At 40.6% G+C, this 24,235-nt stretch overlaps 1 long non-coding RNA gene across 1 annotated transcript; it reads left to right on the top strand.

Annotated features, from left to right (window-relative positions):
* Positions 1-896: 896 nt before the first annotated feature.
* LOC131241403 (uncharacterized) lies at positions 897-1,526 on the top strand. Its single transcript, XR_009169009.1, has 3 exons — positions 897-909; positions 985-1,089; positions 1,357-1,526. It is a non-coding gene; the product is annotated as an uncharacterized LOC131241403 (long non-coding RNA).
* The last annotated feature ends 22,709 nt before the right edge of the window (positions 1,527-24,235 follow it).

The following is a 24,235-nucleotide window of genomic DNA, read 5'->3' on the forward strand; positions in this document are numbered from 1 at the left end:
AATGGTATTTTTCAATCTCCGCCCTCCATTTGGGTGTATCCCACCGCTCCGTTCGATGCCACTAAAGGAGGGACATTCCTCTGCACAACAAAAGGAGAAGGAATCCCTTCCTCTTCGAGTAACGCAAGCTGGCGCGATCCGGACCGTTGCCGAGACTTCGAGGTGCCATCCTGGACGTCCGAGCTAGGGTAGCCTCGCTTAGGGTGACTAGCGTCCCGAAAACAACTCCTTTCACGCGGTTTGTTGGTATCGGCTGAAAAACTCGTGAGATGTGAGGAGGATCACGAATGCTGATAGGATAAGTGGGCCCTGCAATGATCAGAGACCCCATCTGGTCCATCCAGATGGCTTGGATTGCCATCTTAACCTGTCAACGAGAAATCGCCATTAGTGGCAGCGTCTTCTTCTCCGTCTAACCCAAGGACCCACCACGATGGAATGGGCCCCATCTTATGATCAGGAACACTCGTCCGGTGGTCCATGATGATGAGAGATCCATTCCACCCATGGATTTCTCCCATGCAAAGCAGAAAGCGGAGGAAAGCAAGAGATTTGGCCACCTATCCTAGCCGTTCGCTGAAACAGATAGGGCGGTCCTGAGCGAGCCCTACCCTATAAAAGGGGCCCTGTTTCCCCGGGATTCCCACCGAGAATCCGGAGAGAGAGAGAGAGAGAGAGAGAGAGAGAGAGAGAGAGAGAGAGAGAGAGAGAGAGAGAGAGAGAGAGAGAGAGAGAGAGAGAGAGAGAGATCAGTAGGAGAGGAGAGAGAGGCGTAGGGAGAGTGGAGGTCGGGGCAGACTTCGAATCCGGCAAGGCCAAGCCCGAGTCAGCCACTCGACTCGCCAGGTCGACTGCCACACCCCTGAGAGAGAGAGAGAGAGAGAGAGAGAGAGAGAGAGAGAGAGTAGTGTATTCTTCTCTTGAGCTTGTTTTTTTCTTTCCTTCTCTTTATTTACTCTCCTTTTTTCCGTTCTATGCTTACAGCAAAGAACCTCTTTCCTTACAAGACTGCGGCTCTGCTGAGCGGAAAGAACACAGTGAAAAGAGAAGGTTAACAACAAAGGAAACAAAAAGCGAGCTTTTCCAAAGGTAACCATTTGATTTATGTGTGGTCCACCTGATGGTTGGAGTGGCCTGATTTTTTGAGTCAGGATATTTACAGTGGAAAAAACCTTCTTTCATGGTATCAGATGCCCCATTCCTTATTTCTTTGTTGTTTACAAGTTGAGTTCGGCCTGTTCGGATGTACCGCTAAATTGCATTTTGGCCTCAAATATGCATTGCATCCAAACTCATATTATTTCTATGTAGATTTGTATTTTCATGCTCTTTCATTATTCAATTCATGGTCGGAAGGAGAATGCTGTTTATCCAAACCGAGTCAACTCAATGAGTCGGGGCTGACCCGAATCCCAAACTATTTTTGGACCGTACTCAGTCAGCAGACCAACAACGTTGGGGCTCCCAGTCCCGATCCTAGTGGTAGACATCGGCGTCAGGTAACCTTTCCAACCGAGTTCAAATCAACCGAGTCCATTCTCTTCTTATAGATAGCTTAAGAAGTGTAACTTGTTCATGTCAGGTTCGGACAATCGCACCTAGTTATAAGAGAAAGAAGGAGATAAAAAGAGGAAGAGTGAAAAAGAGTGGAAAGAGGGAGGATTGGAAAGAACAAAATGGCCGACTTCTCCACAGGTATAATTAATTTTTACTTTTTTTCTTTCTTCCATGGCCGCATTTTCATAGAACGGGAGCGGATTGGGAAGAATACAATGGCCGTCGAAAGTGGTGCCGGCATAATGTAGACCGCTGGGATTGTCTGTGAATATGTTCCACCATCTTCGTATTGTGTATTTACCAGCTCAAACCAATCGGGTTCACCCACACCAGTGGAAATAATTCAGATAGGAAGTCTGAAAAAGAGCCTTGTAGATTGTGAATGAATAGACCGTGTGTGGCTTACATTTCCCATGTCCGGACCTTATTTTATTATGAGAGTTTGTCCAGCTCAAAGTTGGCAAAATGGGAAAGTGGTGGTAGGACTGGTTATCCATGGTAAGGCCCACCGAATCAATGATTTTGATCACTAAACCAAGATCCCATATGGTGGAATTTAAAATCTCAAACGGATTAAAACTTAATAATGGAAAACACAGAGAACCCAAAACAATAGTACTATATCTTATCCTGTTGAAAAAAAAAATTTATTTCATTTTTTTAAAATAATCTACTTTTTTATGTATGCAGTCATCCGTATGATTGTCACTCTGGTTTTGCCTCTGGTTTCCATTGTGGGAAGCAGTATAATCATCGTTCGAGCGTTAGGCATGGCTGTAGGCATTTCATTTATAGTCATCCTATTGGTGATAGCTCTGATATGGAGCTTAATGGAGCAGAGACAGGTGGCCTAGTCCCATTACGATTTCAGTTTATGCATTCAACTCAAGTACTGAACTATGCCCGCCAAGTGGTTTTCCCTTTGCTTTCTTTCTTGGTTGATGATTCAAAGAGATAGCCTTCTATTTCTGGGTAACAACATTGAAAATTTTCCCATTGAAAGTACACTCCACGCTTTGTATTTCCAAGTAGTTTTAATGTAATAATATTCGATTTAGCTTTTGGTATGTTTTTTTAATCTGCTACACAACCACTAAACAGGTAAATCTTATCGTGTTGGCATCCGTTTTAATGCTAATTATCTCAATCCATCTGCATTCGTTCCCTTGTCATTAGCTGGCATGCATCATCATCATCATCATCTCTCTCTCTCTCTCTCTCTCTCTCTCTCTCTCTCTCTCTCTCGACAGAAGTGCCAAAGGGAAATGGCAATTCATAGATGGGACTTGTACAATCCTGATCTATCTGAGAATGTTGGCGTATCTTTTAGCCATATTTTATGTTCATGGTGGGGCCCACCTGATGAATGGTTTGGGTGTTGCTCATCTTTCCATGCTCTCATTTGTGATGTTCACATTACTATCCTCATCATTTTGCTCATTTGAGCAATGCTGAGCTTGCGCTTGCTTTACGTTCACACGCCCATAGCTAGCCTACCTGTGGTCATCCCGCAACTGTCTACTATATATTGGCCATTCATTAAGTGGGCCACACCATGTGTTCTAGGACCTAAGCTTTAAGCAGACTTGCTGATCATGTGGGCCAAATGTTTCTGGAAAACTGGACCAAGACCCCCGATCCACATTAATGATGATTGAGTTCTAAGGAATCTCCCAATCCTTGCAATTTTCAGTGTGGCCCCATCTATGAGTGGATAAACAGTCCCAATTTCATGCATCCAACTTTAGATGTTGGATGAGCTAGGGTATTTCCAGTGATCCAAACTGTTTACTTGATGGGTCTTGCCATGGATGGATGATTCCCTTAAAAAAAAAAGTCACTTAGATTTAAATATTCCAGCCTCACATCACTCAAAGTTTGAGACCGTTCATAAGAAAAAGAGTGAAGTGATCATGGAAATAAAAGAGTTTGAAATCCAAGATAGAAGCTAGGATTTCATCTAAAATCCTCCCATGAGTCACATGCGTAGCATATGTGTCACTTGGCTACTAATCCATTAGCCATTGATGATATCCCAAAACAATCAGATTATCAACCGCATTGCTAAAATTACTTTTATAGGATAATCTGAACAATTCTAACATTGTCCATGTCAATCAACCATTAAAAATCGTTGTTAGTCACTTGGATGTGATCCAATGCTTGTGGCTCACCCGAGGCCGGGAATTTCACCATTTTTGGAAGTATATATTTCAACAGGCTTATTACAATCATTGTGTCAAACATTGCATACATATACTAATTAGAGATATTAAAGTTGATTTAGTAATTAAATTCAAACCCCTATAAATATACTCTACATAGCTATTTTTGGATTATCAGCGATTCTAAGTTCAAGGTGCCAAACACAATAGGAGGATTCCAAATTCTGGGTATTTCTAATCATGGTTATTTCAAATCCATGGTGTGGTAACGAGGCAAAACAGTACATAAAAACTTCCCGGGTGAGCAATGTAATTGCATGAATCACATCAAACCGATAAGCTTGTGTCCTTTTATTCATGGCATGAATCAAACAATATAAAGAAAAATGAACACAAGCTTATAATTGAAGTAGCTTTAACCACAATTTTTATTTTTTATTTTTTTGCATGTCTTCCTCAATCAAAATCAAGGGACAAACCACTAAAGTTCTTGGAACTAGTAGAGCCCACATAACACATACCTCTTCCGTACTTACAATGGTTTCCCTCCAATTCCAATAATTCAACCAATTTACCAAGAGTTTCTGAGATTGTGGTCATATCAGGTCTTGCATTTGCATCATCAAGTAGGCATTTGGTGGCCAGAAGGATGACCAGGGATGCTGCACTCCTTGTATATTGACCGTACAGCCTCGGGTCTATAATATCCAACTGCCTGTCTTGGGTGGCTAAGTAAGGTTTGATCCATGTGACTAGCTCTCGCTCCAGCGATGTCCTTGTAAGATCAAGAGCTGGGAGACCAGTTATTATTTCAAGTAACAGTACCCCAAAGCCGTAACGTCAGACGTCACTCTTAAATGGCCTTACCAAGAAAGAAAAAAGAAATGAATGAATTATCAAAACATGCTACATGGTACATAAAGAAATGCATGAATCATCAGAACATTCTAAAAATATTGAGAATGTAAGACACTAGCCATTGAAATTTTGGCTTTTAAAATATTGAATGATGTTATCTCCATTCTCAGTTCTTACTTGATGGTCACCAATTGATTTTTGGTTTATTAGACCATCATGGTATGGACCATCAGTATGAACTGTAGGCCCCACTTGTGGAAAATGGAAATCCAAGGTTGGTTTTGAACATATAAACCAAAGGTCCAAAAAAAACTTTGATACAGGATACTGCATTTTGATGATCAATTGAATTGAATTGCAATAGTTCAATTTCAATTGTGAAAGAAATGAATATGGCCTCCCTACTGTTGTGATTTCCTCTATAAAAAAATTGAATGAATAACAACCAAGTTCAATTGAGTGCCTAAATGAATATTTGATTGCTCATCTCAACCCCTTACAATTATTCGATCCTCAAGTGAGGTCGATGATCGGGCAATCAAGACTGTTCTTCTGATGTTTGAAAAGCAACACAGAAATAGTCCACATTCAACTGGAAAAAGAATGCCAGAGATTGGACGGGTACCATCTTCCAATCAGAGGTATTTTGGGTAATAATCCAGTGCGAGGCATGTCGGATCAAAAGTCTGGATAATGGCAGGATAGGAAACCTTACCTGTTTGCACATATTCAGGAGCAGCATAACCGTAAGTCCCGAGCACTCTAGTTGTTACGTGCGAGCAAGTCCCGGTCGGCCCGTCCTTTGCCAAGCCAAAATCAGAAATTTTTGCATTGAAATGCTGCAAGAGGACATACATGAGAGTTTAAAACTCAGAATTTTAATCTCCACACTACGATTTCAATATTAGTACACAGTACATTCTCTCTTTCTCTCTGTGCAATTAGGCTGTGTTTGGATGTTCAAATCAAATCAGTTTGCAACACTTCAATTTGATAAAGTGCAAATAACCAAAACATGGTATCCCCACCCATTCATAACAAGAAGTAACAATGTTTCAAATCCAACTAGAAATGCATGGAACCATGATTAGAGATTTAGTTGTTATTACCAAAGTAGAATAGTACCACCCTCACTTTGGCCATTTCCTCTATTTAAGTGAATTTCAATTCAGTTCAATTCAGTTCAGTTCAGTTCAGTTTAGCAACTACAGTGCCGTTTGGAGGCACCATAAAGTTGCACTGAAAAAAAAATAAAATTTAATCAATTAAAAGAAAGGAATATAGCTCCAATTTGAGGCATACTTATCTATTCTAATATTGTTACTTCTGGCCAGTTACTCTTCATTAAACTGAATGTTTTGCAATTCAATTCACTTGTGCATCCAAACACTGCAAAAAATACAAATAGCTTACGACAAGCATAACAACCAAACATACTGAATCAAGGAGGATATTAGCTGCCTTGAGATCCCTATATATTACTGGAGGGGCCTGTTTGTGCAGAAAGTCCATCGCCTTTGAAACTCCAAAAGCTATTTTTATTCTCGTATCCCATAAAAGTGGAATACCCTGTCCTATAAAAACAGAACCTCCTTTAAACAATAACAATAGCCCGAGTGACAAAATAAAACCTTCGTGTACGGTAAACATTTTACATAAGTCCTAATCAGGTATAAACTAATGCAGGGGTATATTCACACCGGGCTCAAGTGGGGTTACCTGTGGGATGGGGGGGGGGGGGTGTGAACAGCCCGTGTGAGCCGGGCTCCATCCATGTGAAGTGGGTGGCTCATGTGAAGCGGAACCCATGTGAAGTGAGGCCTACGAGAGGGTTTTGACCAAGGTCCTAACCCATGCGATGTGGGGCCTGGACTATGGGATAAAGGAATTAATTCGCCATGTTCTATCAGTTCAAGCTTTTAAAGCAAGTGGTTAATTGTCCTGCATCATAAACTTCTTTTGTAAATGAGACTTGCTCCATCTGTCCCACCACTACATGATAATTCAGGTTGTATATCTAGTGGGTTAGCCTGATGAACAGTTTGAATCTCTCACACGTGCGCCATGTTAGCACATGAGCTACGACTCGAGCATTCATTCCACTGGCAGGTATCCTATTGATTGTATAATATTAGCCAATGCACTTGAGCTTATTGTATTCTTATTTTAAGGTTGTGTTTGGATGTGCAAGTGAAATGAAATGATAACATTCAGTTTAATCAGCAGGAAATGACAAAATGCAATGACTTTTACAGAAGTCTGTAATGAGGAAGTAAGCCCTTAAACTACACTTGCAACCCTTTCAAAATCTACAACCTATGTGAATATGAAGGTAAGAAAGAGGTGCTGATTACAATTTTTCTGCAATTCATTTCAATTGTGCATCTAAACACACCCCAAATTGTCTTTTCTTCTTATGAATGATATCATGTGAGTCACCATAGTATCAAAAATAAATAAAATTCATACACACAAAAACAGACACTAATTAAAGAGGTAGAAATATGGATACTCACTGCCGAAAAGGTGGTGATCTAGACTTCCATGTGTCATGTATTCAGAGATTAAGATGTGCTGATTTTCCTCCATGGAGTAGCCAATGAGCTTCACGAGATGAGAATGCCAAAGCTGGCCTAAATAATTCACCTCAGCCTATCCAAACACACCAAGCAAACAGTTAAAACGGTATCAAATTCAAGAAATGAGCTAGTTCTCCAAGTGTCTCAAGTTGCGTAGGAAAATCTGCAGTTCGATCAATCCACCTGTGCTGTACATTAGGCTCAGCACATGATCTAATGATTCTAACCATCCAATTAATAATCCTAAAAACTCAATAACCCGAATTTTATTTATAAAAATAAAACTCAAACAACCGTCTGAACTATCCATTTGGTCTCATGGTTCTAAAGAATCACTTCAATTAGGCAATCCTAACCATCCCATCCATGGATCAGAAAGTTCATGGCTGGGAAAATGGACAATTTTCAAATGTTCATATCATCTGAAAGAAGTGATTTTGGCATGTTGGCCCTTGAAGTCTGGTCCAGACCTAATGGACAGTCCATATAGATCAATTGGACTTTCCATGGAGCAATATAACTTATAATGATTTGGGAGCAGTGGATCATTTTTCAAATGAAAAAAAATGGGTAGATCCTCACCAACCATTCCTTCCGCCCTTGAAGTCCCCCTTCGTCCATCTTCTTGATAGCAACCGGCATAGCTCCTCTTGTGGACCCCACAGTTCCAGTCTCCTGTACCGAGCCATAATACACAAGTCCAAACCCCCTTCTCCTAATAAGTGTCCCTCGCTTAAGTTCTCCATCGCCTGCTTGAGCTCACTTAAAGTGAAAACCTTGATGCCATTGCAAGCAAGCGGCGATAGAATAACATCCCCAGCCATATTCTTCTTTCCATTGGATCCTTTAGTGGGAGTAACAGCGGCAATACTAGTTAGTGGCTTCCCTGCAGAAGGATTTCTCTGTGATTCCTTCTAATTTTTCTTCTCTTCTTGCATCCATGCTACACATGGATGAGTGGTATGTTTGGATGCTCAATCTAAATGAATTGAGATCATTCATTTGGGTAAAGAGAAAATGACCATGTTTGAGCTAGCACATATGCTTAAAACCTTTCAAATCTTCTCTCAAAATGGAATCTGTTAGAGTAGATTTCCAAAGTGCTGGGTTTGATCATCATCATGAATTAGAATGACGGCGCACCACCCCCACATTGGCCATTTCTGCTTTATTAAATTGATTTATTGTAATTCACTTTAAGCAAGCATCCAAACACGACCTAAAGTTTGAACAAACTAATAACAATCATTTAAATTCATAAGAAAATCAAGATCCCATCAGCAACAATGAATGAAAGATCCACAAACAAGAACCACCCATCAAATGCCTGGGTCCCATTTGTTCATTTAAAAGCTGCCACATGATATATCAACACGTGTGACATTGCCACATTTTACATTTTCTATAATTCAAATAGATCAATTCCAATCCAACATAGATAATCACAGTTGAAAATGAAAACCAATGCAACTTTTGAATATATCAACAGTGAAATTATCTTAGTTAGAGCTGTACACGAGAAGACTAAGGCTCGAGTACTCGCTCAACTCGACTCAGAATACTCGACTCGTACTCGACTCGTCTAAGTTAGAGCCGAGTACGAGCGGGTTTCCACGACTCGTTTAGATTACGAGTAGAGTACGAGTCTAGAGGTACTCGACTCGGTACTCGACTCGTACTTGTGTACATAAGTCCGCCCGAAAAAAAAATCCTACCCCACTCGTCAGTTTCCAGCAGCGCCCAAACCCTATCCCCACGGCCCCACCCGTTCTTTTCAAGTAGCGCCCAAACCCTTCCCTCCCAGCGAGCGTTCGAAAAAAAAATCTCTCTCTCTCTCTCTCTCTCTCTCTCTCTCTCTCTCCTCTCCCAGCACCCGTCCAACCGTCCCTCTTCTTCCCTCTCTCTCTCTCACTCGCCCCTGTCCCCTGTCCGGCGGTGCCGCTCGTCCCTGCGGCCTGTCCGGTGCCCCTGTCCGGTGACGAAGCTCGTCCCTGCCACTCGTCCGGTGCCGCAGCTTGTCCCTATCAGGCTGCCACTCGTCCCGTCGTCCGTCATCGCCCTGCCCTGCACGCAGCTGCCAGTCGTCCCTCTTCTGCTCGCCCGGTAAGGTGTGGGGTTGATTTTTTTTATTTTTTATTGCTAATATATGTTAGAAATTGTTAATATAGTTTGAGATTAACCTGATATTTGTGTTTTCTCTTGATATCATGGTGAATTGTTAAGTTCAGTTTCCATTTATACATGAAAGGTAAATATTCTATAGCTAGGATTTTTCAACTAAGTTATATTAGTTGGATTACTAAACCTGCAGTGTACAAAGTGAAAATCAATTAAACAAGTTATACAACCTTTGGGCTGAATCATCTTATTGTATACTAACAACAGCCTAGGCGCATCTTTTGGATGTAAAAATCGTGATATCCGTCCACAACCATCAATGAAGAACTACTTAAGGCTTATTTGGAAGCATGGAATCCAATGTATTTTTGGGACCGGATATATTATTTTTTGGTCATTTAGAAATAAAGAATTGGAGGGATTTTTGATCCAAATCCTTCAAAAGGTCATGATTTCAAATGGGCTCGATTCGACACAAACTATAAGATTCACCTTCATTCTGCATGATTTCAAATCCACACTGACAAAAGAGCCATTAAACAAAGAAAATGACCAAACACTCTTGGGGATTTTTGTGCATAGACCATCCATTGTAAGTCCCACTATATTAACATTTTGGATCACCAAACCATGACTCCTAATGGTAGATTAGGCCCTTGAAATGTTTGTAAGTGATTGAAGATCATCCTACAAAGGTGAGTTAGAAATTGCATTTATGAAACACTGATCCTAAGAAACATTGTATGAACATGTCTAATTAATGAGATTTTTATTTATGTACCAACTTTATTTAGTTGTTCTAAATGGGCGGTTTGGGTCATCACATGTTGTCGGAAGAAAAGTAAGCATTTGGGTGAGCCTGACAGACCTAATGTCTACATCATTTGTCAGGTGGGGTGAGAGATTTCACATGGTTGTAGTAAATAAGTCACATGTGACACTTACAAAGTAGCCAACTAACATGAACCAATCAAAGGTGATGGGAGTTGAAGATCTAGATGGATCTTGATGGCTTCAGGCTAGCTAGCCATCAAAATTCCTAGCCTGCCCTCCGTCTCAAATTGGTCATGTGGGCCCAGGTCAAAATATTCAATTTGATCCTCTATGGTCAAAATATAATTTTGGGATTAACCTGATATGTTAATATAGAAATTGTTTAATATATGTTAGAAATTGTTAATATAGAAATTGTTTAATCAAGGGTGAACATCTCACTCCCAATTGTTTACTTTAGTGTGGCCCACCTGAATTACAAGTCATCATTTTGTTTGTTTGTTTGTTTCTAAGCCTATCATGGGTCTCCAATTAATATCATGGTGGGCCTATCAAAGTCAGAGTAGCTTTTGTTTATAAAGATCTTTAAATGTGATCCACTTAATAAGTGGATAGGGCTGAGTTTTTCACAAAGTGTTTCCCATCATGGGTTATTAAACTAGTTATGTATCAAATATTCATATCTCTAATGCGTGATTACTATTAAATAAAATGAGATGGATTCATTTTTAGCCATCTATTAAGCTGGGTCTTAGGTTTTTTAAGGAATAAGAGGGCAATCACTATTTGTGTTTTCCCTTGATACCATGCCCTAAAATAATTATGTTTTCTATGTTTCTTAATTTATTTTATAAATGACAGCTTACTTGTTACTTTGTTAGTGTTGAATGCTACCACTTTAAGATGCCTTTGGTTTTTCATTTGACATTTTGTTATTAGTTAGCTAGATGATAAATGTCAATTTCAGCATGCTCCTTTGTTTGCATAGATATGAATTATTTGTATTGTTTTAGTTGTAGACTTGTAATATAAGATAATCAGTTGCCCATTTGAGGATTCTATGTAGCCAGACATAGATTCAGTGTGTTCTTGGATGCATAGAAATTCTCAAATTGTCCATTTTTGGACAGTTCAAGGTTAGATAAATTGTAATGTCTTCATTTATTCTAATTTAAATACATATACCTGTTCTGGTTTCGTCTCTTCTTTTTCTCTCTAGATATATTTCATGTATTTATTTCCGTCGTCAAATGTCCATACTTTGTGTTGATGATTGACATGGGAATCAAATACAAGATTAATATATTCTGGAGAGATAAGGGAAAATGCTGCCGAAATTTCGGTATAGCATTTAAATTGAAAAATGAAGCATTACAATCTATTTAACTTTGAATGGGTGGCTGATTTAGACAGTTAAGTAATTATACATGTCTAGCGGTCTACCCATCTAGGACCCTAGGTATAACCGTATAACATATCGAGAACTTTATTTTATAGATGGCTAATCAAGACGAAAGCCCAAATACCCCTGGAATGGGTGCATCGGCTACATCTCCTCTAATAGTAGAGGGAGACACAGACACATCAACCGCATGTAACGGGAAGAAGAAGAGATCAGCAGTGTGGAATGATTTCGAAGATGTGACAGTTAACAGTGTACAGAAGATAAAGTGTAATCACTGCAAAGGGATATTCAGCAAGATTCCAGGAGGATCTACGACACATCTAATTAGACATTTGAAGACGTGTCCTAAGAAAGCAAGACGTGTCCTTAGTGATTTTGGAAGAAAAACCTTTCAAAATGATTGAAAGTAAAGGGTTTAGGGCTTTCTATCAATTCCTTAACCCTCGGGCCGAGAATGTCTCCCGCATCACAGTGCAGAGAGAAAGCATGAAGATGTACGCAAAGGAAAAGATGAAACTGAAAGAAGTTTTGGCTTCAGTGACTAGAATAGCTTTGACTTCTGATTTATGGACGGCGTCCAATCAAAGAAAAGAATACATTTCATTAACCGCTCACTATGTTGATAAAGATTGGAAACTATACAAGAGAATTTTGAAGTTCAAACACCTTCCTCCTCCACATACTGGTTTACTTATTTCAGATTGCATTTACAGTTGTCTAGAAGGCTGGGGCATTCAGAAGCAAATTTCAACAATAACTTTAGACAATGCTTCAGTAAATGACAGTGTCATTTCATGCTTACGTAACTAGTTCAGGGCTACAGGAAATTTATTTTAATTTTGAAGGAAAAATATTCCAGGTCAGATGTTGTGCCTATATTGTAAATTTGATTGTACAAGAAGGGCTGAAAGCAATTAACAACACTATAGAGAACATAAGAGAAAGTGTGAAATATATAAGGGGGTCGCCATCGAGACTGAGTGTATGGAATGATATCATCCAACGTTTGAATGTGCCATCTAAAAAAACGTTGAAGTTGGATATCTGTACACATTGGAACTCAACCTATGAAATGTTAGATGCGGCAATGGAATTACAGCTTAAATTTTCTGAATACGCGGCACGTAACAGAACGTATTCTTGGTTGCCGAGCACAGATGATTGGGCCAAAGCACAACAAGTTCACACATTTCTCAAAGTTTTCTACGATTGCACGAAGATTTTTTTTGGGAATCAGTATCCAACCGCGAATCTGTTTCTTCCGTCTCTTTGGAAGATTAAGGATGCTCTACAGAAAAATACCAGTGCGGGTCCAGATTTCATACGCCAGCTGACAGTTGGTATGAAGACGAAGTTCGATAAATGCTGGGACGAATGTCATCTGTTGATGTCCTTGGCAGTTGTTCTTGATCTTCATTGTAATATGGGGTTGGTTAGCTTTATTTTCATGAAGCTTTATCCTACTGAAAGAGCGGCAACAGAGACGTCTAAGGTTCGTTAAGCCTTTGAAGATTTGTACAAATCGTATGTTAATACTTTACCTACAGCGGGTGTTGAAGAAAATAGAGATGCGGATATTTCTGTACCTGGTAATCTGGATGTGCTACATGAATACATATCATACTTGGCACAAGCACGAATAGGAGTTGATACTAAAGAATCAGAGTTAGAAATATACCTCAAGGAGCCAATTGTAGTACAATCCGAATTTGATGTGTTGGAATGGTGGAAGATGAGGGTTAGTGAATCAAAATACCCTACATTATCTGTGATGGCACGGGACATATTATCTATACCAATTTCAACAGTGGCATCAGAATCCGCATTCAGCACAGAGAGCAGGGTTGTGAGCAAGTATCGAAGCTCACTTTCACCAAATACAGTTGAAGCGTTGATTTGTACGCAAGATTGGTTGCGCCCAATATGGGGAGGAGATATGAATGATGATGATGATGATGATGAGAAGATTGAGATTCGTGACGAGTCTCTACCTACAGATCAGTAATTATTTTGGGTTTTGTAATTTTTTTAGTTGAATGTTGAATGATCTGTAATATTATTTCACTGCAATTGCAAACACGAAAGTGTTGGTCCTTTTGGAATGTGGTTTGGAAAACTTTTAATCTTTGATATTTATTTACATATGTCTATTCATTTGCTTTTATTTTTGACTTTTGATACATTTATATTGCTTTCTTTTGTTCCTATATCAAGTTCAATTTATTTCTCAATATTCTGATTTTTTAATTAAAAATTGAACATAAATATGTCGTCATCTGAGCCATCGACAAACATTTGGGACTATGCTTCCCTAGTTGAATCACCACAAAGGTCTGGAAAAATAAAGATTAAGTGTGATTTGTGTGGCGCAAAGTTTGTAAACAAGACTAATCGCTTTCACTTACACTTGTCATGTCGAGGTGGTGATGCAAAACTATGCCCCAATGCCCCTAAGGATGTCCAAATTCTTTTTCAAGTTCTGTTAGATTCGAATAGAAAACCTTTCACTCCATCCAAACTTTCTGCTTCTGGATCTAGTACACGAATGACATCCACAGAGGATGCAGAGGAGGAAGCCAAATTAAAAGCTTTGGAGGAAGAACAATTCCAACTCACCTTAAAACGCAGTATGGAAGATGTTTCTAAACTTCAGCGATATTCGAGTCAAAGACAACACGATGTTGAAGCAGGGTCAAGTTACTCGAGTACGACAAACAAGAAGAAGAAAAAGAGTAACAATTTCAAATTCCTGACTCGTCTCGGTGAATTTTATAGGGCATTGGGTACTATATACAATTCTTCACATAAAGCAAGTTTGAAAAATCTAGTTCAAAGTGTAAAAGAGCACGAAGGAAAAATCTCTTCGCCTTCTGACTCAGAGGAAGTGAACCAATTTGTATATGAAAAAATAGATAGCAGTTCCAATGGATCAGATAACAATACAGGAAGACACTCCTCTTATGAAGGTTATTAGTTATAAATTGTCATTTTGAAGTGAACAATGTAATGTAAATATGTTAATATAATTATCAAAGTTTTTTAATCATAAATTATATGCATTTTATATATTTTATTGTTTAGTTTAACTTCGAATTCCAATTGACTCGAACTCGCCTCGAAAACTCGCACTCTACTCGACTCGATATCTGCTCGTACTCGAACTCGCCTCGAAAACTCGGACTCGACTCGACTCGTTTACTACTCGTACTCGGCTCGTACTCGGGCGAGTAGAGTACGAGCAAAGAGTCTATGCTCGTTGGCCGAGTAGAGCCGAGTACGAGCAGCACTAGAGCGTTAAGAGCGAAGTACGAGTAGGGCAATACTCGACTCGACTCGTGTACAGCTCTAATCTTAGTTATCAAGCAGTCAAAACTCCTCACACATGACACATGAAAGTCTGTGCGGAAGAATGGGCCTTCAGAATCTGACAGTCTACACAATATCGGACCAGCACAAAGTTGAGGATGAATGGTTCTGGTCTAGTGGTCCACTTAACCACTACTATTCTGTAGTATAGATGATTACAATTTATGGCTTATATCGTTTAAGGAAATATGGATTAACAATATTAGTCTCTCAATTTTCGTCGTGTATATACTCTCAATATTGTTTCTTGATATGATTTCCAAGAGATGACATCCCCATTTATATAGTAGTTCTTATCTTTTTCTCCTCATCTAAAACTTCGTTTAAATTTGAAACTGTAATTCAATTTCAGATAATAGAAAGAAAACGGATTAAAAATCCTAGCTGTCAATTAGATGATTATTTCTCTGCTGAATGTGGACACCTTGTTAGATCTAATTTATCTCACTGTACATCTGAATCATCAAGAATTCTCCGGATCAAGGCATAGCTTGTGCCAAATAAATGAAAGGTCAAGATCTCATACGCATGTACATCAATCCAGCCGTCCAAATAGAGGGCGTCAATGTTGAAAAACTTGTCAGCATACAGCCTGGAAAATAAAACTAACTGGACGGTCTTAATAATCTGATTGAACATGATGAATTCAGACTTGTAATTGTTCACTTTCTAACCGTTGATTTGATGGTCACCAATCAAACGGTGAAAATCAACGGATCAACTTGACATTTGGGCTATTCTCTATATACAATAAGGTCCACGACTTGGTCTGGATTGAACTATATGAGGGGCATATGTGCTGTAAACACTCGATAACCCTAATTCGGTAGTGAAATCAGACGGTTAAGATCGTCCGATCTAGACATTTTTCAGTAAGGCTAGTAAATTAGATGATTGAGATTGACAGAGGACGGCACCTATCCAGCCTACCCAAGTCAAACTTGTACATCAATCCAGACCGTCCAAAAATCAAGCTGAAGGGACAATCCTCACCATCTAATTGGCAGCTATCAAAAGTAGGGTTGAAAAGAAAACACTTAGCCATCCTAATTCAATGTGTTAAATCAGATGGTTAAGATCATCGAATCAAGGCGTTTTTCAGGACATGCTCTATCCAAAATGAGGCGTTAGATGGTCAAGATTGACGTAATCAACGGACGTGGATCCTACTGTACGGTGGGCCCCACACCCCTAGAGTGAAAGGAAAAGAAAAGAAAAGAAGAACACCTGTAGGCAGTGGATGGGGCCGATGATGGACATGGCCATTACCTTCAATTCTAGCCGTTGGTTTGTTCTCATCATGATGGGCACTTGGTTTCGTTCTTACAATCGGTTCCATCGCATCATCATTGTCTAGGACTCTGATACCTGCTTTCCTTGTACAGTTGGCATCGAGTCGAGTAGGATCGGATTGGGTCCAACTCGACTTGATCTGATTTTTCAAGAACCTGATCCGAACTTGATCCGATCCGAGACCGAGTCCAGCAGGGCTAACTCAATCCGATCCAAATCCTTGCTGGCCTGACCTGAACCGAGTCTGACTCAGTCTGGGAAACTAAATCGAATCGGATCGAGTTGAGTCTAGGGAGAGAGAGGGAGAGAAATGAAGAGAAAGAAGGAGATGTGGGAAACGGAGAGAGAAAGAAGGAGAGAATGAGGAGAGAAGGAAGGAGAGTAGGGAAATCGGGAGAGAAAGGAGGAGAGATGGGTGGGTGCCTCCTTCGGGTATAGAAAGAGGAGTTGGGGTTTGTTCGGATTTCGAATTCGAATCGGTCCGGATTGACCACGATCCGAACTCGATCCGATGCACGATCGGATCTCAGTGGTCCTACTCGATCCGCACTGATTCGAAATCCGAAATTCGAACGAACCCTAACCCTTCTTTCTCTACCCGAAGGAGGAGCCGCACCCACCCATCTCTCCTCCTTTCTCTCCATCTTTCTCTCCCGATTTCCTTCCTCTCCTTCCTTCTCTCCTCCTTTCTCTCCTTTTCTCTCTCGATTTCCCACATCTCCTTCTTTCTCTCCCCCTTTCTCTCCCTCTCTCTCCCTAGACTCAACTCGATCCGACTCAATTCGGTTTCCTGGACCGATTCGGACTCGATTCAGGTCAGGCCAATAAGGATTTGGATCGGATCGAGTCAGCCCTACTGGACTCGGTCCCAGATCGGATCAAGTTCGGGTCAGATTCTTAAAAAATCCGATCGAGTCGAGTTGGACCCAATCCGGTCCAACTCGACTCGATGCCCACCTCCACCTGAGTGTTGAATCAGCCTAGGAAATGCAGATGCAACTAATGGACGAGGTGGATTTTCCTACACATGACCCCTCTAAGTACAAGAAGTAAAACACCCAGATCCATAGCTCAACTGGCAGACTGAGTGGAGATACCTCATTTCAACACTTAAGGTCTTGGTATCGATCCCTAGCAGGGGTGGCTAACATGGAGTGTGTGTGTACTGACAGGGGTGTGTACTAACAAGCTAACCCCTAAATAAATAAATAAAAAAATTAAAAAAAATTAAAATTAAAAGTACAAGAAGTAATTATTCACTCTTGCCTGTGTGGGGCCCACCTTGTTTGGTGTATGCCATCCAACCCCCACATTAAGTGGGCCTCACCGTGATGATGAGGTTCCTAAAAAATAAGGCCTATTCATTTATTAGGTGGGGCACACCATAGAAAGACTTAAAGTTTAAATGGTGGCCACATGATGGCCAGATCGGCCTGATTTTCGGAGTCTCCATTTTCCATGATGCGGCGGCCCCCTGGTGGATAGGTTGGATCACCTGTCCCCACACAACCTTTTGTATAATAAGCTTATTCTACAGGGATTTGTAGAAGATCCGGCCTCAGCAATCATCCAATCATTGGCCTGAAATGAACAATTAAAGAACCCACGAAAAAAAAAAATTATCAATGGCCCACATTAAATAGGTGGAAATCACATCAATCTGGACCGGAGTTCCCTACAACACCTGTTTCACGCAACGTGTAAAACAGACAGCAATTAGGGCTGACCATGCTATCCATTTGAAATCCCCTCCGTCCATCAATTGCGCTTCTCAATTATAAGCCATGTAGTCCTAAATTATCAAGATCTACAACTCAGGTGGGCCACCCAACAGAGAACGATGGGATGGGAAGCCAAACATAGGTTTGTGTGTGGGGCTACTATAGTGTTCGTCTTCCATCAAACCCATTCATCAGGTGTGACTCACGAGGATAAAGAGAAAATAAAAACGAAAAAAACAAAAAAAACAAAAAAAAAAAACCATCCTGATTCAGATTTTAGGCACAATTTTACAATTTTCTCCTACGGTGTAGTCTATTTGAGGTTTTTCATAGGCTGATATTTTATATGTACGGTCAAAATAATGGTGAACACCTGATGGACGGAGTGGATTTCACATATACAACTTGAGGAGCCCCAAACAGCTAGGGATTTTACTATCTGCATAAAACAGGTGTTGTTTACGATTCGGTCCCATTAATCTAATGGTTAAAGATACTGTACCCATTGACCTTGTGCCTGTGGTCCAGTGTGTGGTCCATCAACATGGTGGCCCACCAGACCGGATGTCTAGTGGAGATCACTTGATACTAAAGATAGAATGGAGAAAGGATTGAAATGCGAGAGAGAGAGAGAGGCCATACCTGTAACTGTAAATGAACGAGTGAAAGTCGAGGAGCTTACCCCACTTTATACATGCGCATTTTTAAAAGAGAGAAATGGTCCAGTGCTTTTACAGATCTATATGTTATGGTGCTCCTACTTTCATTGGGACACTTAGGAATTTTAATCCATTGATCTAGAGAGTTCATTGGGTCCAAACCATAATTTATAGAGTATCCTAAAAACATCACACTGATATAACAAATACATCACAATCGATCAATAGACTTAAGGATATATGGTCAAGATCATTTACATAAAATAGGTCCAATTAATAATGTAATCCATCTATTTGTTAGGGATTATCATGAATTTTTTATGATTATAAAGAATTAATTTTCTTAGGCAATTCTAACCATCCCATCCATGGCTTGGAAAAAGTGATGGACACAGAAAACAAGGACAAATTAAGGATGGATTAGATTATCCGATCAGTATGATTTTTTTCATGATGGACCATCAAATGTATTCTGAACTTAATGGACAGTCCAGATAGGTCTATTTGACTGTACATGTGAAACGATGCAACTAGGAACATTATAACACATAGTGCTCTGAGAGAGCACTGGATTATTTCTCCGTTTTAAAAATAAGAAGCAGTAGCTGATATCCACTTACATTCGGGAGCGGCCCCGGTTCCACCCAACACGGCGTGGCCCTGACCATGGGGCCCACTTTGATGTATATATTGTATATCCACACCGTCCATATATTTTTTCAGATCATTTTATGTCTTGTGACCAGAAATAAAGTGTAGGTGGACCACATTATAAGAAAGATTGGTGGTTGAACGCTCACAATTAAAAACTTCCTAGGGCCCACCCGATGTTTATTTGAAATCCAACCTATTTATAAATTCAGAGAGATCTGTATGAAGGTAAAAAAAAAAAAAAAAAAATCATCTTGACCCAAAGCTTTTCTTGCCCCCAAGAAGTTTTTAATGGTAAATAATCAATTTTTATGTGGTGTGGTACACCTGAGATTTTTTCTTCTTCATTCTTGCAATCATATCTTTAAATGATATGGAAATCTGATGAACGGTTTGGATATACAATAATTGCATCAAGGTAGGCCCCACAGTCAGGGCCGTACTGTGTTAGGTGCGGCCAGTCCTGCACCTAATCTGCTCCGATAAAATTTCAAAACCACATCCAGGTTTTCACTTTTCACTCCAATTGGAAAATGGAAGTTGTAACACATGACCGTTGGAAAATGGAAGTTGTAACACATGACCATACATGTAAGTTAGGAATCGGGACCGTCCAACTGGTGGGACCCGTTGTAGATGGAAGATGACCCAAAAATCACGCTGATTAGACGATCCTAACTTTTCAATTCAACCATTGACTTTGGATCTGTCTCCATCTATTCATCGAGATTTGGATAGAAAGTGGATGGTTATGATCTCCCAATAGTTCTCTTTCGGGATACACTCAGACGCCCATTGCCTGTGATCCCGGCCACCACAAGATGTTACTGTGGTCGTAAGATATGTGGCCCACAGAGATGCCTGTGATAAATCCACTCCGTCCATCAGTTTCGCAAGTCCACAGTAGGTCGAGAGCCTAAAAAACAGGTATATCCAATACTAAAGTGGTCCACACCACACAAAACAGATAGAACGGAAACATCCACCGTTGAGACCTTCCTAGAGCCGACCAAGCTGTTTATATGTCATCCAAACCGTTCGTAGGGTTCTGTATGTACAAATGTCATATATTAAACTTCTGTGGCCGCCGCCATAGTTTCCCATGGTATTCCTGCAGCCGCGATGGCTAGTGGTCGGTGGTCTGAGCCCCATCATGATGTATGTGTTTTATCCACGCCGTTCATCCATCTTTTCAGATCATTTTAGAACTTGAACCAATAATGAGGCAGATATAAATCTCAGGTGGACCACACCACAAGAAAACAGTAATAATTGAATGTCTACCGTTAAAAGCCTCCTGGGATCCATTGTAATGTTTGTCTAACATCCAACCTGTTGATTAGGTCATACAGAACTGGCTGAAGGGAAAAAACATATCTCAGATCCAAAAATTTTGTGGCCCCGATAAGTTTTTAACGGTGAGCGCTCAATCAACACTGTTTCCTATGATGTGGTCCACTCAAGATTTGGATCTCAGATTTAGGCTCTTACGATAAAATGACTTTAAAAAATAGATGGATGGTATGGATGGTCATAATCACGACCTAGCCAAACGCGGTAATACCCAACCTCAAATCTGCTCCCATCCCTACTGTCTGTGCCAACGAAGGGGTTTGTCGCATGGGATGGGACCCACAGTACTGTTTTTCCTAAATCTAATCCGACCACTAGTTACATGACCTAAGTTTGAGCCTAGGTATAAAAAATTTCCCATTCAAGATTCAAGTGGACCTAACAATTGCAAACAATGTCTATAGAAATGCTTACCCTCTAAACGGGTTTCCTCAGTGTGGTCCACCTGAATTAGGGATTGTCCTTATTTTTAGACCCTACGAATCACTGCATTGGAGTAGTGTGCCGCTCTAATTGGACCAGATAGATGGGACCCGCCTCGGTTGCTCATGGCTCAAATTGTTGAAATGATCTTACCTTTTCATCATGAGTCTGCAAAATGGACGATCAGAAATCAAAGACAACCAAGTGAACAGCCAAATATCCGTTGATTGGACTTGGACAGCTATGATCGATTGATAATGATTAGATGCGTTCGGATGTATGGTTATTAACCACATGTTCGAGCTGTGTAGTGCCTACCTGGGATGTGTACATACAATCCAAGCCGTGAATCAAGTGCGATTCCTCATGTTAACGGTGCATGCCCAGAATCATCCAGATAGTAAACTCAAGTGGGCCACCACAAGTAGAAATGTACGATCATGCCTAAAACCCACATATTCAGGCGGTGTGGGGCACCCGAGTTTTAGAATGGCCTGCATTTCGGGGTTTACCTTAATCCTGCTGGGCCGCACTTGATGAACGGCTTAGATGGAATAAATACAAATAATGGACCCCACATTCCATCTGAAAGTGTCTATCACAGGTGTCATCCTCCCCAACGTCCCCCATTGTTCCCTTTCATGTGGTTCGTCTGAAATATGGATCAGACTGCAATTTAGGATCTAGGCACCCCATGAAGGGGCCCATGGAGTGGACGGTTTGAATTGAATTTGAAGAGCACTGTGGACCCCACACAGCTCAGAGGTCGAACGTACGTGATCATTCCCCATGATGGAGTAGGCATGATTTCAGTCCATTTCTAAACTATTAAGGGGCACCTGCCAACGGTCCAGATTAGTCAAGGTGGGTTTACGTATCCAATATCCAGCCACAGAATTTCTGAAAGATTGAGAACTTCTAGATGCGTGGATATACGTAGTAACCTCAGATCCTGACTCTGTATTGGCGCGACCCTGGATGGATGGGGACTGCGTCCAGCATAGCATTGGATGCACCCGATCCAGCACCACGTGCACCTGTACAGCCAGGCGACCAAAGTAAAAATAGCAAAATGGCCCACATTCAACAAGAAAACGACCAAAGATCGTATGCCTAGGGGGCATCTCGATGCATGGTTTTAAGACGAGTCCAATACCACTCGTCCGAGTCTAATCGGCGATCGGACTAGATCCGACCTGATCCGGTTAGACCCGAACAAGTCACCTTGAACTCAGCCGAATCATGACTAGATTCAAGACCGTACTAGATTCAGAAGAACATCTTATCTTCTTAATACGGCCGTTAATAGGTCAGGTGGGCCCAGATATCAACAGGCCCAACCTACTTCTGAGGTGGGTTCGGGCAGAGCTAAATGGGTTTCGGATCAGGCTCGGGTTAGAAGCCCATCCATATATGTTATAATGGGCTGGGCCGTTGGATCATGCTAGGCCCGATCCGGTTAGGTCCCATTTACAGTTAGATGGGTTGGGTCAGCTTTAGCTTGGGTTTTAGAATTTAAGTAGATCGGGTCGGACCACAAGGTAATGGGTCGAATCATGGCTAGAATTCTTGGGGCCTCGCCTTTTTTTACTCGTTCATCTCAAGAATCATCTGACCAACAACCAATAAAATGGATGATCCAGATCATCTATGAAAAGAATGTTTGATCATGGATCCGGACCATCCATCATTTGGTCCCCACCCACCCCTAGTTTTCCATTTCTCTCAACAATCACTTTGATCTGATGATCTCAGCAACTTAATCAATGACTACAAAATGGACGGTCCAAACAATTGAAAAAGAAAAGTCAGCTTGATTATGACCCTACATTGCTTATCATGTGGGGCCCACCTTTGATTCCCCATTCTGAAGAATCACTGTTGTCTGGATCCCAGCCAGCCCCATCGACAACGAACAAAATCAACAGCCCAGCCTAGATCATTTATGACAGAGCCAGATTATACATCTTGTGGGCCCCACCTCTAATTCTCCCTCACTCTCAAGAACCACATTGATAGGACAACCCTAGTCCCTGCGCCTCTCAACAATCATTTTGATATAATGATCATGATCAATGCTTTCAAAATGGTTAGTCCAGATCTTTTGTGACAAACAATATGATCATAGATCTGGACCATTCATCTTATGGGTCCCACCTTCAATTCCATGTCCCTCTCAAGAATCACATTGATAACACGACTAGAGGCGGATTGCGCACTGAGTAAACTCTGTAGGCCCACTTGATCTACGTGTCTTATACAAGCCATCCATCTGTTTATCCATCTCATTTTGGGGAATAAGCCCAAAATTGAAGCATATCCAAAGCTCAAGTCGACCACACCACAGGAAACAGTTTCTTGGGGTCCACAAGTTTTGGATCAAGCTGATATTTGTGTTCTCCATTCATCCATGTCTATGCAACCTTATAAACGGGTTTGATGACAAATAAACATCACTGTGGATCCTAGGAAGGTTTTAAGTTTCAACGGTGGACGTCGTTATCCCCACTGTTTCCTGTGGTGTGATCCACTTGAACTTTGGATATGTTTCAATTTTGTCCTAATGCCCTAAAATGAGCTGGTAAAATGGATGGACGACATGGATAAGACACATACATCATGGTGGGCCCCATAGAGTTTACTCAATATGCAATCTGCATCCAATATGACCCTAGTCATTTGATGCAGCCAACAAAATGGATGTTCCAGAACATTTAAGACAGACTTAAGCATGAATTTGAACCATCAATCAAGTGGACCCCACCTCCTTGCCCCTAAAGACTTTGAATTGACAAGGAAAAAAAATGAATCACAGATATGGACCATCCATCTTATTCACCATGCTAGTGAAGTAGGATTGAGGAGACAGATCACTTGGCCAGAATCATGGCTTTATCCTCAAGACAGTAAGGGAGCGTTTGTATAGAAAGTTACTTAAGATAAGCTACTTATGCCACAAGTAGCTTATCTTAGTTTCTAGTTATTAAAGAAGATAAGTAAGTTTGGTAAACAACATATTTATCAGCTTCTCCTCTCTTTCATCTCTCCTATGCCTCTCTTCAGCAACTTATGAAAAGTAGAAAAGCTATAAAAAATTAACTGAAGCGATTAAGTACTTTTTTAAGTAAAAAAGTTACTTAAAACTAATCATAAACCAAACTTACTTATCTGAAATAAGTCACTTATCTACTTTGTAACTAGAAAAAATAACTTATTTGGTGGTATCCAAAAGAGCCCTAAATGCCCTCAACACCAATGAAACCGATACTGCAAATGGTTTCAGCAAGTGGCTGTTGTCAAACAGCATTGCAGC

The sequence above is a fragment of the Magnolia sinica genome, chromosome 3 (genome assembly GCF_029962835.1).
Source record: "Magnolia sinica isolate HGM2019 chromosome 3, MsV1, whole genome shotgun sequence".
Lineage (NCBI taxonomy): Eukaryota > Viridiplantae > Streptophyta > Magnoliopsida > Magnoliales > Magnoliaceae > Magnolia > Magnolia sinica.